This window comes from Oncorhynchus keta, unplaced genomic scaffold (genome assembly GCF_023373465.1).
Source record: "Oncorhynchus keta strain PuntledgeMale-10-30-2019 unplaced genomic scaffold, Oket_V2 Un_contig_1319_pilon_pilon, whole genome shotgun sequence".
Lineage (NCBI taxonomy): Eukaryota > Metazoa > Chordata > Actinopteri > Salmoniformes > Salmonidae > Oncorhynchus > Oncorhynchus keta.
In genome coordinates, this window is record NW_026278147.1 from 838,466 (window position 1) to 857,745 (window position 19,280).

Below are 19,280 nucleotides of genomic sequence, written 5' to 3' on the forward strand. Positions count from 1 at the left end.
CTGTCTCTATTATAATTTGACAGACCAGCTAGATATACTGTCTCTATTATATTATGACAGACCAGCTAGATCTACTGCCTCTATTATAATATGACAGACCAGCTAGATCTACTGTCTCCATTATAATATGACAGACCAGCTAGATCTACTGTCTCTATTATATTATGACAGACCAGCGACATCTACTGTCTCTATTATAATATGACAGACCAGCTAGATCTACAGTCTCTATTATATTATGACAGACCAGCTAGATCTACTGTCTCTATTATATTATGACAGACCAGCTAGATCTACTGTCTCCATTATAATATGACAGACCAGCTAGATCTACTGTCTCCATTATAATATGACAGACCAGCTCGATCTACTGTCTCTATTCTATTATGACAGACCAGCGAGATCTACTGTCTCTATTATAATATGACAGACCAGCAAAATCTACTGTCTCTATTAGATTATGACAGACCAGGTAGATCTACTGTCTCTATTATAAAATGACAGACCATTTTGATCTACTGTCTCTACTATAATATGACAGACCAGCAAGATCTACTGTCTCTATTATAATATGAAAGACCAGCGAGATCTACTGTCTCATATTATGACAGAACAGCTAGATCTACTGACTCTATTATTTTATGACAGACGAGCTAGATCTACTGTCTCTATTATAATATGACAGACCAGCTAGATCTAATGTCTTTATTATAATGTGACAGACCAGCTAGATCTACTATCTCTATTCTATTATGACAGACCAGCTAGATCTACTGTCCCCATTATAATATGGCAGACCAGCTAGATCTACTGTCTCTATTATAATATGACAGACCAGCTAGATATACTGTCTCATATTATGACAGAACAGCTAGATCTACTGTCTCTATTATAATATGACAGACCTGCTAGATCTACTGTCTCTATTATATTATGACAGACCAGGTAGATCTACTGTTTCTATTATAACATGAAAGAACAGCTCGATCTACTGTCTCTATTATTTTATGACAGACCAGGTAGATCTACTGTCTCTGCTATATTATGACAGACCAGCTAGATCTACTGTCTCTATTATAATTTGACAGACCAGCTAGATATACTGTCTCTATTATATTATGACAGACCAGCTAGATCTACTGCCTCTATTATAATATGACAGACCAGCTAGATCTACTGTCTCCATTATAATATGACAGACCAGCTAGATCTACTGTCTCTATTATATTATGACAGACCAGCGACATCTACTGTCTCTATTATAATATGACAGACCAGCTAGATCTACAGTCTCTATTATATTATGACAGACCAGCTAGATCTACTGTCTCTATTATATTATGACAGACCAGCTAGATCTACTGTCTCCATTATAATATGACAGACCAGCTAGATCTACTGTCTCCATTATAATATGACAGACCAGCTCGATCTACTGTCTCTATTCTATTATGACAGACCAGCGAGATCTACTGTCTCTATTATAATATGACAGACCAGCAAAATCTACGGTCTCTATTAGATTATGACAGACCAGGTAGATCTACTGTCTCTATTCTATTATGACAGACCAGCGAGATCTACTGTCTCTATTATAATATGAAAGACCAGCGAGATCTACTGTCTCATATTATGACAGAACAGCTAGATCTACTGTCTCTATTCTATTATGACAGACCAGCTAGATGTACTGTCTCTATTATAAAATGACAGACCAGCTAGATCTACTGTCTCTATTATAATATGACAGACCAGCTAGATCTACTGTCTCCATTATAATATGACAGACCAGCTAGATCTACTGTCTCTATTATATTATGACAGACCAGCGACATCTACTGTCTCTATTATAATATGACAGACCAGCTAGATCTACTGTCTCTATTATTTTATGACAGACCAGGTAGATCTACTGTCTCCATTATAATATGACAGACCAGCTCAATCTACTGTCTCTATTATAATATGACAGACCAGCTAGATCAACTGTCTGTATTATAATATGACAGACCAGCTAGACCTAATGTCTCTATTATAATGTGACAGACCAGCTAGATCTACTGTCTCTATTCTATTATGACAGACCAGCTAGATCTACTGTCTTTATTATACTATGACAGACCAGGTAGATCTACTGTCTCTGCTATATTATGACAGACCAGCTAGATCTACTGTCTCTGTTATAATTTGACAGACCAGCTAGATCTACTGTCTCTATTATATTATGACAGACCAGGTAAATCTACTGTCTCTATTATTTTATGACAGACCAGGTAGATCTACTGTCTCTGCTATATTATGACAGACCAGCTAGATCTACTGTCTCTTTTATAATGTGACAGACCAGCTAGATATACTGTCTCTATTATATTATGACAGACCAGCTAGATCTACTGTTTCTGTTATAACATGAAAGACCAGCTCGATCTACTGTCATTATTATTTTATGACAGACCAGCTAGATCTACTGTCTCTATTCTATTATGACAGACCAGCTAGATCTACTGTCTTTATTATACTATGACAGACCAGGTAGATCTACTGTCTCTGCTATATTATGACAGACCAGCTAGATCTACTGTCTCTGTTATAATTTGACAGACCAGCTAGATATACTGTCTCTATTATTCTATGACAGACCAGGTAGATCTACTGTATCTATTATATTATGACAGACCAGGTAGATCTACTGTCTCTATTATAATATGAAAGACCAGCTATATCTACTGTCTCATATTATGACAGAACAGCTAGATCTACTGTCTCCATTATAATATGACAGACCAGTTCGATCTACTGTCTCTATTCTATTATGACAGACCAGCTAGATCTACTGTCCCCATTATAATATGACAGACCAGCTAGATCTACTGTCTCTATTATAATATGACAGACCAGCTAGATATACTGTCTCATATTATGACAGATCAGCTAGATCTACTGTCTCTATCATATTATGACAGACCAGCTCGATCTACTGTCTCTATTATTTTATGACAGACCAGGTAGATCTACTGTCTCCATTATAATATGACAGACCAGCTCAATCTACTGTCTCTATTATAATATGACAGACCAGCGACATCTACTGTCTCTATTATAATGTGACAGACCAGCTAGATCTACTGTCTCTATTCTATTATGACAGACCAGCTAGATCTACTGTCTTTATTATACTATGACAGACCAGCTAGATATACTGTCTCATATTATGACAGAACAGCTAGATCTACTGTCTCTATTATAATATGACAGACCAGGTAGATCTACTGTCTCTATTATATTATGACAGACCAGCTCGATCTACTGTCTCTATTATTTTATGACAGACCAGGTAGATCTACTGTCTCTGCTATATTATGACAGACCAGCTAGATCTACTGTCTTTATTATAATGTGACAGACCAGCTAGATATACTGTCTCTATTATATTATGACAGACCAGCTAGATCTACTGTTTCTATTATAACATGAAAGACCAGCTCGATCTACTGTCTCTATTATTTTATGACAGATCAGCTAGATCTACTGTCTCTATCATATCATGACAGACCAGCTAGATCTACTGTCTCTATTATTTTATGACAGATCAGCTAGATCTACTGTCTCTATCATATCATGACAGACCAGCTAGATCTACTGTCTCTGCTATATTATGACAGACCAGCTAGATCTACTGTCTCTATTATAATTTGACAGACCAGCTAGATATACTGTCTCTATTCTATTATGACAGACCAGCTAGATCTACTGTGTCCATTATAATATGATAGACCAGCTAGATCTACTGTCTCTATTATAATATGACAGACCAGCGAGATCAACTGTCTGTATTATAATATGACAGACCAGCTCGATCTACTGTCTCTATTATAATATGACAGACCAGCAAAATCTACTGTCTCTATTATATTATGACAGACCAGCTAGATGTACTGTCTCTATTATAAAATGACAGACCATTTTGATCTACTGTCTCTACTATAATATGACAGACCAGCAAGATCTACTGTCTCTATTATAATATGAAAGACCAGCGAGATCTACTGTCTCATATTATGACAGAACAGCTAGATCTACTGTCTCTATTATTTTATGACAGACGAGCTAGATCTACTGTCTCTATTATAATATGACAGACCAGCTAGATCAACTGTCTCTATCATATTATGACAGACCAGCTCGATCTACTGTCTCTATTATTTTATGACAGACCAGGTAGATCTACTGTCTCCATTATAATATGACAGACCAGCTCAATCTACTGTCTCTATTATAATATGACAGACCAGCTAGATCAACTGTCTGTATTATAATATGACAGACCAGCAAAATCTACTGTCTCTATTAGATTATGACAGACCAGGTAGATCTACTGTCTCTGCTATATTATGACAGACCAGCTAGATCTACTGTCTTTATTATAATGTGACAGACCAGCTAGATATACTGTCTCTATTATATTATGACAGACCAGCTAGATCTACTGTTTCTATTATAACATGAAAGACCAGCTCGATCTACTGTCTCTATTATTTTATGACAGATCAGCTAGATCTACTGTCTCTATCATATCATGACAGACCAGCTAGATCTACTGTCTCTATTATTTTATGACAGACCAGGTAGATCTACTGTCTCTGCTATATTATGACAGACCAGCTAGATCTACTGTCTCTATTATAATTTGACAGACCAGCTAGATATACTGTCTCTATACTATTATGACAGACCAGCTAGATCTACTGTGTCCATTATAATATGATAGACCAGCTAGATCTACTGTCTCTATTATTTTATGACAGACCAGCTGGATCTACTGTCTCTATTATAATATGACAGACCAGCTCGATCTACTGTCTCTATTATAATATGACAGACCAGCAAAATCTACTGTCTCTATTATATTATGACAGACCAGGTAGATCTACTGTCTCTATTATATTATGACAGACCAGCTAGATGTACTGTCTCTATTATAAAATGACAGACCATTTTGATCTACTGTCTCTACTATAATATGACAGACCAGCAAGATCTACTGTCTCTATTATAATATGAAAGACCAGCGAGATCTACTGTCTCATATTATGACAGAACAGCTAGATCTACTGTCTCTATTATTTTATGACAGACGAGCTAGATCTACTGTCTCTATTATAATATGACAGACCAGCTAGATCTACTGACTCTATTCTATTATGACAGACCAGGTAGATCTACTGTCTCTATTATATTATGACAGACCAGCTCGATCTACTGTCTCTATTATTTTATGACAGACCAGGTAGATCTACTGTCTCTGCTACATTTACATTTAAGTCAGACCAGCTAGATCGCTCTTATCCAGATGCAGACCAGCTAGGTGCATACACCTATGACAACCAGTGGAACAGCCACTTGCATCTAAATCTTGTTGGGGGGTGAGAAGGGGGTGAGAAGGATTACTTCCCTATGACTTACCAGCTATCCTAGGTATTCCTTGAAGAGGTGGGGTTTCAGGTGTCTCCGGAAGGTGGTGATTGACTCCGCTGTCCTGGCGTCGTGAGGGAGTTTGTTCCACCATTGGGGGGACAGACCAGGTAGATCAGTTTTGACTGGGCTGAGCGGGAACTGTACTTCCTCAGTGGTAGGGAGGCGAGCAGGCCAGAGGTGGATGAACGCAGTGTCCTTGTTTGGGTGTAGGGCCTGATCAGAGCCTGGAGGTACTGAGGTGCCGTTCCCCTCACAGACCAGCGAGCACCATGGTCTTATTAGCGGATGACAGCTTCAGCTGGAAGCCAGTGGAGAGAGCGGAGGAGCGGGGTGATCGTGAGAGAACTTGGGAAGGTATGACAGACCAGCTAGGGCTGCGGCGTTCTGGATGAGTTGTAGGGGTTTAATGGCATAGGCAGGGAGCCCAGATCTAGCTGTCTGCAGTAATCAAGACGGGAGATGACAAGTGCCTGGATTAGGACCTGCGCCGCTTCCTGTGTGAGGCAGGGTCGTACTCTGCGGATGTTGTAGAGCATGAACCTACAGGAACGGGACACCGCCTTGATGTTAGTTGAGAACGTCAGGGTGTTGTCCAGGATCACGCCAAGGTTCTTAGCGCTCTGGGAGGAGGACACAATGGAGTTGTCAACCGTGATGGCGAGATATATTATGACAGACCAGCTAGATCTACTGTCTTTATTATAATGTGACAGACCAGCTAGATATACTGTCTCTATTATATTATGACAGACCAGCTAGATCTACTGTTTCTATTATAACATGAAAGACCAGCTCGATCTACTGTCTCTATTATTTTATGACAGATCAGCTAGATCTACTGTCTCTATCATATCATGACAGACCAGCTAGATCTACTGTCTCTATTATTTTATGACAGACCAGGTAGATCTACTGTCTCTGCTATATTATGACAGACCAGCTAGATCTACTGTCTCTATTATAATTTGACAGACCAGCTAGATATACTGTCTCTATTCTATTATGACAGACCAGCTAGATCTACTGTGTCCATTATAATATGATAGACCAGCTAGATCTACTGTCTCTATTATTTTATGACAGACCAGCTGGATCTACTGTCTCTATTATAATATGACAGACCAGCGAGATCAACTGTCTGTATTATAATATGACAGACCAGATCGATCTACTGTCTCTATTATAATATGACAGACCAGCAAAATCTACTGTCTCTATTATATTATGACAGACCAGCTAGATGTACTGTCTCTATTATAAAATGACAGACCATTTTGATCTACTGTCTCTACTATAATATGACAGACCAGCAAGATCTACTGTCTCTATTATAATATGAAAGACCAGCTAGATCTACTGTCTCATATTATGACATGACAACAGCTAGATCTACTGTCTCTATTATTTTATGACAGACCAGCTAGATCTACTGTCTCTATTATAATATGACAGACCAGCTAGATCTACTGTCTCTATTATATTATGACAGACCAGCTCGATCTACTGTCTCTATTATTTTATGACAGACCAGGTAGATCTACTGTCTCCATTATAATATGACAGACCAGCTCAATCTACTGTCTCTATTATAATATGACAGACCAGCTAGATCAACTGTCTGTATTATAATATGACAGACCAGCAAAATCTACTGTCTCTATTATATTATGACAGACCAGGTAGATCTACTGTCTCTATTATATTATGACAGACCAGCTCGATCTACTGTCTCTATTATTTTATGACAGACCAGGTAGATCTACTGTCTCTGCTATATTATGACAGACCAGCTAGATCTACTGTCTTTATTATAATGTGACAGACCAGCTAGATATACTGTCTCTATTATATTATGACAGACCAGCTAGATCTACTGTTTCTATTATAACATGAAAGACCAGCTAGATCTACTGTCTCTATTATTTTATGACAGACCAGCTAGATCTACTGTCTCTATCATATATGACAGACCAGCTAGATCTACTGTCTCTATTATTTTATGACAGACCAGGTAGATCTACTGTCTCTGCTATATTATGACAGACCAGCTAGATCTACTGTCTCTATTATAATTTGACAGACCAGCTAGATATACTGTCTCTATTATATTATGACAGACCAGCTAGATCTACTGTGTCCATTATAATATGATAGACCAGCTAGATCTACTGTCTCTATTATTTTATGACAGACCAGCTGGATCTACTGTCTCTATTATAATATGACAGACCAGCTCGATCTACTGTCTCTATTATAATATGACAGACCAGCAAAATCTACTGTCTCTATTAGATTATGACAGACCAGGTAGATCTACTGTCTCTATTATATTATGACAGACCAGCTAGATGTACTGTCTCTATTATAAAATGACAGACCATTTTGATCTACTGTCTCTACTATAATATGACAGACCAGCAAGATCTACTGTCTCTATTATAATATGAAAGACCAGCGAGATCTACTGTCTCATATTATGACAGAACAGCTAGATCTACTGTCTCTATTATTTTATGACAGACGAGCTAGATCTACTGTCTCTATTATAATATGACAGACCAGCTAGATCTAATGTCTTTATTATAATGTGACAGACCAGCTAGATCTACTATCTCTATTCTATTATGACAGACCAGCTAGATCTACTGTCCCCATTATAATATGGCAGACCAGCTAGATCTACTGTCTCTATTATAATATGACAGACCAGCTAGATATACTGTCTCATATTATGACAGAACAGCTAGATCTACTGTCTCTATTATAATATGACAGACCAGGTAGATCTACTGTTTCTATTATAACATGAAAGAACAGCTCGATCTACTGTCTCTATTATTTTATGACAGACCAGGTAGATCTACTGTCTCTGCTATATTATGACAGACCAGCTAGATCTACTGTCTCTATTATAATTTGACAGACCAGCTAGATATACTGTCTCTATTATATTATGACAGACCAGCTAGATCTACTGCCTCTATTATAATATGACAGACCAGCTAGATCTACTGTCTCCATTATAATATGACAGACCAGCTAGATCTACTGTCTCTATTATATTATGACAGACCAGCGACATCTACTGTCTCTATTATAATATGACAGACCAGCTAGATCTACAGTCTCTATTATATTATGAAAGACCAGCTAGATCTACTGTCTCCATTATAATATGACAGACCAACTAGATCTACTGTCTCTATTAGATTATGACAGACCAGGTAGATCTACTGTCTCTATTCTATTATGAAAGACCAGCGAGATCTACTGTCTCTATTCTATTATGACAGACCAGCTAGATCTACTGTCCCCATTATAATATGACAGACCAGCTAGATCTACTGTCTCTATTATAATATGACAGACCAGCTAGATATACTGTCTCATAATATGACAGAACAGCTAGATCTACTGTCTCTATTATAATATGACAGACCAGCTAGATCTACTGTCTCTATTATAATATGACAGACCAGCTAGATATACTGTCTCATATTATGACAGAACAGCTAGATCTACTGTCTCTATTATTTTATGACAGATCAGCTCGATCTACTGTCTCTATCATATTATGACAGACCAGCTCGATCTACTGTGTCTATTATTTTATGACAGACCAGGTAGATCTACTGTCTCTGCTATATTATGACAGACCAGCTAGATCTACTGTCTCTATTATAATTTGACAGACCAGCTAGATATACTGTCTCTATTATAATATGACAGACCAGCTAGATCTACTGTCTCCATTATAATATGACAGACCAGCTAGATCTACTGTCTCTATTATATTATGACAGACCAGCGACATCTACTGTCTCTATTATAATATGACAGACCAGCTAGATCTACAGTCTCTATTATATTATGAGAGACCAGCTAGATCTACTGTCTCTATTATATTATGACAGACCAGCTAGATCTACTGTCTCCATTATAATATGACAGACCAGCTAGATCTACTGTCTCCATTATAATATGACAGACCAGCTCGATCTACTGTCTCTATTCTATTATGACAGACCAGCGAGATCTACTGTCTCTATTATAATATGACAGACCAGCAAAATCTACTGTCTATATTAGATTATGACAGACCAGGTAGATCTACTGTCTCTATTATATTATGACAGACCAGCTAGATGTACTGTCTCTATTATAAAATGACAGACCATTTTGATCTACTGTCTCTACTATAATATGACAGACCAGCAAGATCTACTGTCTCTATTATAATATGAAAGACCAGCGAGATCTACTGTCTCATATTATGACAGAACAGCTAGATCTACTGTCTCTATTATTTTATGACAGACCAGCTAGATCTACTGTCTCTATTATAATATGACAGACCAGCTAGATATACTGTCTCATATTATAATGTGACAGAACAGCTAGATCTACTGTCTCTATTCTATTATGACAGACCAGCTAGATCTACTGTCCCCATTATAATATGACAGACCAGCTAGATCTACTGTCTCTATTATAATATGACAGACCAGCTAGATATACTGTCTCATATTATGACAGAACAGCTAGATCTACTGTCTCTATTATAATATGACAGACCAGCTAGATCTACTGTCTCTATTATATTATGACAGACCAGGTAGATCTACTGTTTCTATTATAACATGAAAGAACAGCTCGATCTACTGTCTCTATTATTTTATGACAGACCAGGTAGATCTACTGTCTCTGCTATATTATGACAGACGAGCTAGATCTACTGTCTCTATTATAATTTGACAGACCAGCTAGATATACTGTCTCTATTATATTATGACAGACCAGCTAGATCTACTGCCTCTATTATAATATGACAGACCAGCTAGATCTACTGTCTCCATTATAATATGACAGACCAGCTTGATCTACTGTCTCTATTCTATTATGACAGACCAGCGAGATCTACTGTCTCTATTATAATATGACAGACCAGCAAAATCTACGGTCTCTATTAGATTATGACAGACCAGGTAGATCTACTGTCTCTATTCTATTATGACAGACCAGCGAGATCTACTGTCTCTATTAAAATATGAAAGACCAGCGAGATCTACTGTCTCATATTATGACAGAACAGCTAGATCTACTGTCTCTATTCTATTATGACAGACCAGCTAGATGTACTGTCTCTATTATAAAATGACAGACCAGCTAGATCTACTGTCTCTATTATAATATGACAGACCAGCTAGATCTACTGTCTCCATTATAATATGACAGACCAGCTAGATCTACTGTCTCTATTATATTATGACAGACCAGCGACATCTACTGTCTCTATTATAATATGACAGACCAGCTAGATCTACAGTCTCTATTATATTATGACAGACCAGCTAGATCTACTGTGTCCATTATAATATGATAGACCAGCTAGATCTACTGTCTCTATTATATTATGACAGACCAGTTAGATCTACTGTGTCCATTATAATATGATAGACCAGCTAGATCTACTGTCTCTATTATAATATGACAGACCAGCGAGATCAACTGTCTGTATTATAATATGACAGACCAGCTCGATCTACTGTCTCTATTATAATTTGACAGACCAGCTAGATATACTGTCTCTATTATATTATGACAGACCAGCGACATCTACTGTCTCTATTATAATATGACAGACCAGCTAGATCTACAGTCTCTATTATATTATGACAGATGAGCTAGATCTACTGTCTCCATTATAACATGATAGACCAGCTAGATCTACTGTCTCTATTATTTTATGACAGACCAGCTAGATCAACTGTCTCTATTATAATATGACAGACCAGCTAGATCTACAGTCTCTATTATATTATGACAGACCAGCGACATCTACTGTGTCCATTATAATATGATAGACCATCTAAATCTACTGTCTCTATTATATTATGACAGACCAGCTAGATCTACTGTTTCATATTATGACAGAACAGCTAGATCTACTGTGTCCATTATAATATGATAGACCAGCTAGATCTACTGTCTCTATTATATTATGACAGACCAGCTAGATCTACTGTCTCTATTATAATATGACAGACCAGCGAGATCAACTGTCTGTATTATAATATGACAGACCAGCTCTATCTACTGTCTCTATTATAATATGACAGACCAGCTAGATCTACAGTCTCTATTATATTATGACAGATGAGCTAGATCTACTGTCTCCATTATAACATGATAGACCAGCTAGATCTACTGTCTCTATTATTTTATGACAGACCAGCTAGATCAACTGTCTCTATTATAATATGACAGACCAGCTAGATCTACAGTCTCTATTATATTATGACAGATGAGCTAGATCTACTGTCTCCATTATAACATGATAGACCAGCTAGATCTACTGTCTCTATTATTTTATGACAGACCAGCTAGATCAACTGTCTGTATTATAATATGACAGACAAGCTAGATCTAATGTCTCTATTATAATGTGACAGACCAGCTAGATCTACTGTCTCTATTATATTATGACAGACCAGCTAGATCTACTGTCTCTATTATAATATGACAGACCAGCGAGATCAACTGTCTGTATTATAATATGACAGACCAGCTCGATCTACTGTCTCTATTATAATTTGACAGACCAGCTAGATATACTGTCTCTATTATATTATGACAGACCAGCTAGATCTACTGTTTCTATTATAACATGAAAGACCAGCTCGATCTACTGTCTCTATTATTTTATGACAGATCAGCTAGATCAACTGTCTGTATTATAATATGACAGACAAGCTAGATCTAATGTCTCTATTATAATGTGATAGACCAGCTAGATCTACTGTCTCTATTATATTATGACAGACCAGCTAGATCTACTGTCTCTATTATAATATGACAGACCAGCTCGATCTACTGTCTCTATCATAATTTGACAGACCAGGTAGATCTACTGTCTCTATTATAATATGAAAGACCAGCTAGATCTACTGTCTCATATTATGACAGAACAGCTAGATCTACTGTCTCTATTCAATTATGACTGACCAGCTAGATGTACTGTCTCTATTATAATATGACAGACCAGCTAGATCTACTGTCTCCATTAAGATATGACAGACCAGCTAGATCTACTGTGTCTATTATATTATGACAGACCAGCGACATCTACTGTGTCCATTATAATATGATAGACCAGCTAAATCTACTGTCTCTATTATATTATGACAGACCAGCTAGATCTACTGTCTCTATTATAATATGACAGACCAGCGAGATCAACTGTCTGTATTATAATATGACAGACCAGCTCGATCTACTGTCTCTATTATAATGTGACAGACCAGCTCGATCTACTATCTCTATTCTATTATGACAGACCAGCTAGATCTACTGTCCCCATTATAATATGACAGACCAGCTAGATCTACTGTCTCTATTATAATATGACAGACCAGGTAGATCTACTGTTTCTATTATAACATGAAAGAACAGCTCGATCTACAGTCTCTATTATTTTATGACAGATCAGCTAGATCTACTGTCTCTATCATATTATGACATACCAGCTCGATCTACTGTCTCTATTATTTTATGACAGACCAGGTTGATCTACTGTCTCTGCTATATTATGACAGACCAGCTAGATCTACTGTCTCTATTATAATTTGACAGACCAGCTAGATATACTGTCTCATATTATGACAGAACAGCTAGATCTACTGTCTCTATTATAATATGACAGACCAGCTAGATCTACTGTCTCTATTATATTATGACAGACCAGGTAGATCTACTGTTTCTATTATAACATGAAAGAACAGCTCGATCTACTGTCTCTATTATTTTATGACAGATCAGCTCGATCTACTGTCTCTATCATATTATGACAGACCAGCTCGATCTACTGTCTCTATTATTCTATGACAGACCAGGTAGATCTACTGTCTAATATTATGACAGAACAGCTAGATCTACTGTTTCTATTATAATATGACAGACCAGCTCGATCTACTGTCTCTATTATATTATGACAGACCAGCTCGATCTACTGTCTCTATTATATTATGACAGACCAGCGACATCTACTGTCTCTATTATAATATGACAGACCAGCTAGATCTACAGTCTCTATTATATTATGACAGACGAGCTAGATCTACTGTCTCCATTATAACATGATAGACCAGCTAGATCTACTGTCTCTATTATTTTATGACAGACCAGCTAGATCTACAGTCTCTATTACATTATGACAGACGAGCTAAATCTACTGTCTCCATTATAACATGATAGACCAGCTAGATCTACTGTCTCTATTATTTTATGACAGACCAGCTAGATCAACTGTCTGTATTATAATGTGACAGACCAGCTAGATCTACTGTCTCTATTCTATTATGACAGACCAGCTAGATCTACTGTCCCCATTATAATATGACAGACCAGCTAGATCTACTGTCTCTATTATAATATGACAGACCAGCTAGATATACTGTCTCATATTATGACAGAACAGCTAGATCTACTGTCTCTATTATAATATGACAGACCAGCTAGATCTACTGTCTCTATTATATTATGACAGACCAGGTAGATCTACTGTTTCTATTATAACATGAAAGAACAGCTCGATCTACTGTCTCTATTATAATATGACAGACCAGCTAGATCTACTGTCTCCATTATAATATGACAGACCAGCTAGATCTACTGTCTCTATTATATTATGACAGACCAGGTAGATCTACTGTCTCTATTCTATTATGACAGACCAGCGAGATCTACTGTCTCTATTATAATATGAAAGACCAGCGAGATCTACTGTCTCATATTATGACAGAACAGCTAGATCTACTGTCTCTATTCTATTATGACAGACCAGCTAGATGTACTGTCTCTATTATAAAATGACAGACCAGCTAGATCTACTGTCTCTATTATAATATGACAGACCAGCTAGATCTACTGTCTCTATTATATTATGACAGACCAGCGACATCTACTGTCTCTATTATAATATGACAGACCAGCTAGATCTACAGTCTCTATTATATTATGACAGACCAGCTAGATCTACTGTGTCCATTATAATATGATAGACCAGCTAGATCTACTGTCTCTATTATATTATGACAGACCAGCTAGATCTACTGTCTCTATTATAATATGACAGACCAGCGAGATCAACTGTCTGTATTATAATATGACAGACCAGCACGATCTACTGTCTCTATTATAATTTGACAGACCAGCTAGATATACTGTCTCTATTATATTATGACAGACCAGCTAGATCTACTGTTTCTATTGTAACATGAAAGACCAGCTCGATCTACTGTCTCTATTATTTTATGACAGATCAGCTAGATCTACTGTCTCTGCTATATTATGACAGACCAGCTAGATCTACTGTCTCTATTATAATTTGACAGACCAGCTATATATACTGTCTCTATTATATTATGACAGACCAGCTAGATCTACTGTCTCTATTATAATATGACAGACCAGCTAGATCTACTGTCTCATATTATGACAGAACAGCTAGATCTACTGTCACTATTCAATTATGACAGACCAGCTAGATCTACTGTCTCCATTATAATATGACAGACCAGCTAGATCTACTGTCTCCATTATAATATGACAGACCAGCTAGATCTACTGTCTCTATTATATTATGACAGACCAGCGACATCTACTGTGTCCATTATAATATGATAGACCATCTAAATCTACTGTCTCTATTATATTATGACAGACCAGCTAGATATACTGTCTCATATTATGACAGAACAGCTAGATCTACTGTCTCTATTATAATATGACAGACCAGCTAGATCTACTGTCTCTATTATATTATGACAGACCAGGTAGATCTACTGTTTCTATTATAACATGAAAGAACAGCTCGATCTACTGTCTCTATTATTTTATGACAGATCAGCTCGATCTACTGTCTCTATTATATTATGACAGACCAGCGACATCTACTGTCTCTATTATAATATGACAGACCAGCTAGATCTACAGTCACTATTATATTATGACAGATGAGCTAGATCTACTGACTCCATTATAACATGATAGACCAGCTAGACCTACTGTCTCTATTATTTTATGACAGACCAGCTAGATCAACTGTCTGTATTATAATATGACAGACCAGCTAGATCTAATGTCTCTATTATAATGTGACAGACCAGCTAGATCTACTGTCTCTATTATATTATGACAGACCAGCTAGATCTACTGTCTCTATTATAATATGACAGACCAGCGAGATCAACTGTCTGTATTATAATATGACAGACCAGCTCGATCTACTGTCTCTATTATAATTTGACAGACCAGCTAGATATACTGTCTCTATTATATTATGACAGACCAGCTAGATCTACTGTTTCTATTATAACATGAAAGACCAGCTCGATCTACTGTCTCTATTATTTTATGACAGATCAGCTAGATCTACTGTCTCTATCATAATTTGACAGACCAGCTAGATATACTGTCTCTATTATATTATGACAGACCAGCTAGATCTACTGTTTCTATTATAACATGAAAGACCAGCTCGATCTACTGTCTCTATTATTCTATGACAGACCAGGTAGATCTACTGTATCTATTATATTATGACAGACCAGGTAGATCTACTGTCTCTATTATAATATGAAAGACCAGCTAGATCTACTGTCTCATATTATGACAGAACAGCTAGATCTACTGTCTCTATTCAATTATGACTGACCAGCTAGATGTACTGTCTCTATTATAATATGACAGACCAGCTAGATCTACTGTCTCCATTAAGATATGACAGACCAGCTAGATCTACTGTCTCTATTATATTATGACAGACCAGCGACATCTACTGTGTCCATTATAATATGATAGACCAGCTAAATCTACTGTCTCTATTATATTATGACAGACCAGCTAGATCTACTGTCTCTATTATAATATGACAGACCAGCGAGATCAACTGTCTGTATTATAATATGACAGACCAGCTCGATCTACTGTCTCTATTATAATGTGACAGACCAGCTCGATCTACTATCTCTATTCTATTATGACAGACCAGCTAGATCTACTGTCCCCATTATAATATGACAGACCAGCTAGATCTACTGTCTCTATTATAATATGACAGACCAGCTAGATATACTGTCTCATATTATGACAGACCAGCTAGATCTACTGTCTCTATTATATTATGACAGACCAGGTAGATCTACTGATTCTATTATAACATGAAAGAACAGCTCGATCTACTGTCTCTATTATTTTATGACAGATCAGCTAGATCTACTGTCTCTATTATTTTATGACAGATCAGCTAGATCTACTGTCTCTATCATATTATGACAGACCAGCTCGATCTACTGTCTCTATTATTTTATGACAGACCAGGTTGATCTACTGTCTCTGCTATATTATGACAGACCAGCTAGATCTACTGTCTCTATTATAATTTGACAGACCAGCTAGATATACTGTCTCTATTATATTATGACAGACCAGCTAGATCTACTGTTTCTATTATAACATGAAAGACCAGCTCGATCTACTGTCTCTAGTATTTTATGACAGATCAGCTAGATCTACTGTCTCTATTATATTATGACAGACCAGCTAGATCTACTGCCTCTATTATAATATGACAGACCAGCTAGATCTACTGTCTCTATTATTCTATGACAGACCAGGTAGATCTACTGTCTCATATTATGACAGAACAGCTAGATCTACTGTTTCTATTATAATATGACAGACCAGCTCGATCTACTGTCTCTATTATATTATGACAGACCAGCGACATCTACTGTCTCTATTATAATATGACAGACCAGCTAGATCTACAGTCTCTATTATATTATGACAGACGAGCTAGATCTACTGTCTCCATTATAACATGATAGACCAGCTAGATCTACTGTCTCTATTATTTTATGACAGACCAGCTAGATCAACTGTCTGTATTATAATATGACAGACCAGCTAGATCTAATGTCTCTATTATAATGTGACAGACCAGCTAGATCTACTGTCTCTATTCTATTATAACAGACCAGCTAGATCTACTGTCCCAATTATAATATGACAGACCAGCTAGATATACTGTCTCATATTATGACAGAACAGCTAGATCTACTGTCTCTATTATAATATGACAGACCAGCTAGATCTACTGTCTCTATTATATTATGACAGACCAGGTAGATCTACTGTTTCTATTATAATTTGACAGACCAGCTAGATATACTGTCTCTATTATATTATGACAGACCAGCTAGATCTACTGCCTCTATTATAATATGACAGACCAGCTAGATCTACTGTCTCCATTATAATATGACAGACCAGCTAGATCTACTGTCTCCATTATAATATGACAGACCAGCTAGATCTACTGTCTCCATTATAATATGACAGACCAGCTAGATCTACTGTCTCTATCATATTATGACAGACCAGCGAGATCTACTGTCTCTATTATATTATGACAGACCAGCGAGATCTACTGTCTCTATTATAATATGACAGACCAGCAAAATCTACTGTCTCTATTAGATTATGACAGACCAGCTAGATGTACTGTCTCTATTATAAAATGACAGACCAGCTAGATCTACTGTCTCTATTATAATATGACAGACCAGCTAGATCTACAGTCTCTATTATATTATGACAGACCAGCTAGATCTACTGTGTCCATTATAATATGATAGACCAGCTAGATCTACTGTCTCTATTATATTATGACAGACCAGCTAGATCTACTGTCTCTATTATAATATGACAGACCAGCGAGATCAACTGTCTGTATTATAATATGACAGACCAGCTCGATCTACTGTCTCTATTATAATTTGACAGACCAGCTTGATATACTGTCTCTATTATATTATGACAGACCAGCTAGATCTACTGTTTCTATTATAACATGAAAGACCAGCTCGATCTACTGTCTCTATTATTTTATGACAGATCAGCTAGATCTACTGTCTCTATCAGAATTTGACAGACCAGCTAGATATACTGTCTCTATTATATTATGACAGACCAGCTAGATCTACTGTTTCTATTATAACATGAAAGACCAGCTCGATCTACTGTCTCTATTATTTTATGACAGATCAGCTAGATCTACTGTCTCTGCTATATTATGACAGACCAGCTAGATCTACTGTCTCTATTATAATTTGACAGACCAGCTAGATATACTGTCTCTATTATATTATGACAGACCAGCTAGATCTACTGTCTCTATTATAATATGACAGACCAGCTAGATCTACTGTCTCATATTATGACAGAACAGCTAGATCTACTGTCACTATTCAATTATGACAGACCAGCTAGATGTACTGTCTCTATTATAAAATGACAGACCAGCTAGATCTACTGTCTCTATTATAATATGACAGACCAGCTAGATCTACTGTCTCTATTATATTATGACAGACCAGCGACATCTACTGTCTCTATTATAATATGACAGACCAGCTAGATCTACAGTCTCTATTATATTATGACAGACCAGCTAGATCTACTGTGTCCATTATAATATGATAGACCAGCTAGATCTACTGTCTCTATTATATTATGACAGACCAGCTAGATCTACTGTCTCTATTATAATATGACAGACCAGCGAGATCAACTGTCTGTATTATAATATGACAGACCAGCACGATCTACTGTCTCTATTATAATTTGACAGACCAGCTAGATATACTGTCTCTATTATATTATGACAGACCAGCTAGATCTACTGTTTCTATTATAACATGAAAGACCAGCTCGATCTACTGTCTCTATTATTTTATGACAGA